We start from the raw sequence: 1,793 nt of genomic DNA on the forward strand, positions 1-1,793 counted from the left end.
TCAGATTGCTTTTGTCTTCAGGAGTTCCCACAGAGGCCCAAGTCAGATGAGGATCAGATGCTCTTAGGCTTTCTCCTAAGGTCTGGATCCCTCCAGGAAAGATGTTGTCCTCGGGAATTTGGGGGTTGGACTGGCCTGGGAGCCGGGCCCAGGAAAGATGCCGGTCTCGGGCAGCTGGTGGCCATGCCACCCAGAAATGCAAAGGGAGATGGGGGCAGGAAGAGGTCCCAAGAGCTCCTGGGGACTGCAGGGAGGAACTGGGTTGGTCTGTATGCAAAGGCTCAGGAAGCTGAAAGGTTAGTCCTGGCATCCAGGAAAGAGGCTGGCGGGCTGTGCAGCCCAGGGAAGCAGAGCCACAAAGTCATTTTCTAATCTCAAATGGCTAAAGCTTTCTGCTCATAACTTCCCAGACCTGTCACTCAGAGAACCCCACATTCATATGCCTCCTCTTTCCACAATCTTCATTTGAACCATTATGTGTACCAGAACCCAGGTGGCCATGGGATTAATGACTGTGAACATTTGGCTCATGAATGGATTTTCCTAACATCATGGCAAATTAGGAAAGTGGCTTGGATGCTGCCACACAAGCCAGCATTCATGGAAAGACAGGGATGGTGGGAACTTTGTACAGTGGTGATTGCAGGAAGGTTGGCCACTTGCCAGGTGTCTGCTAGGCTCATGTGCATACTGATACAGCTTCCCTTGCCCCCGTTTCTGGAACGAGGGAAACAAATGGCCCCATAGCACAGGATTTTTGTAATCTTACAAGCACCATCACAAATAATATTAACATGTCACAGGAAGTTGTGGACCACCAAAGATAGATGATGAACTTGGTAGGGAGGGGACCCCTCCTTTGGGGGCTCTCAGTTCACCAGAGCTAAACCTTCCCCACCGGACACCTCGTGAAAAACACAGCCAGCTTCTTAGTGCCTTGTCAGCCCTGAGCTTTTGTGTCCTACCCACTGAGGGACCCCATCCTATGTGCAACACCTCAGTCTTATGGAGATGTTGGACATTATTAAGTGTCCACATTAGGGATACTGACCGAAGCAGGGCACCAGCTCTGCATTTGTTGTTAGTGGTGACATTTGGGGTTTTGTTGCTGTTGTTGTGTTTTGTTTTTGTTTTGGTCCTGGGCTGTCTTGGGTTTCTTGGAATGGAATTGCATTTGACATGGAAACTCCCTTGCTGCTATTGGTCCCAGGCCACAATGTCCAATGGCCAGAGTGTTCAAATCTCTGCATGTGATCCCTGCGCTCTGGAGCTGTCTGGTCTAGGAAGTTGTGCTCAGGGCCTGGAAAGATGGCTCAGTGGGAAGAGCACTTGCAAAGGGTCTGAGTTCAGTTCCCTGCATCTGCATGGTAGCTCCCAACCACCTATAACTTCAGCTCCAGGGGACCCAACACCCTCTTCTGACCTCCAGAGGCAACTGTATTCACAGGTACGTACCCACACCACACAGAGACACATGAATAAAAGAGTTGTTTTTTTTTTTTTTTTTTTTTGGTCTTTTTGAGACAGGTTCTCCATGTAGCCCAGTCTGGCCTTGAGCTCACAGAGATCTGCCTGCCTCTGCCTCCTGAGTGCTGGGATTAAAGGCATGCACCACCACACCCGGCATAAAAGTGTGCTTTTATGTAAGAGTTTTTGCCCCTAGTGATAAGATCACAGAAACTCCATGGCAAGTGGGTGGCCTGTAGGGGCAGTCTGTCTACCTGGCACAGTGCTGCAGACCAGTGTAGGAACACCTTCCGTGCCTGTGTGTTGATTAGTTTTCTAATTAAAAT

Source organism: Nannospalax galili, unplaced genomic scaffold (assembly GCF_000622305.1).
Source record: "Nannospalax galili isolate Female #2095 unplaced genomic scaffold, S.galili_v1.0 scaffold960, whole genome shotgun sequence".
In the NCBI taxonomy this organism is placed as follows: domain Eukaryota; kingdom Metazoa; phylum Chordata; class Mammalia; order Rodentia; family Spalacidae; genus Nannospalax; species Nannospalax galili.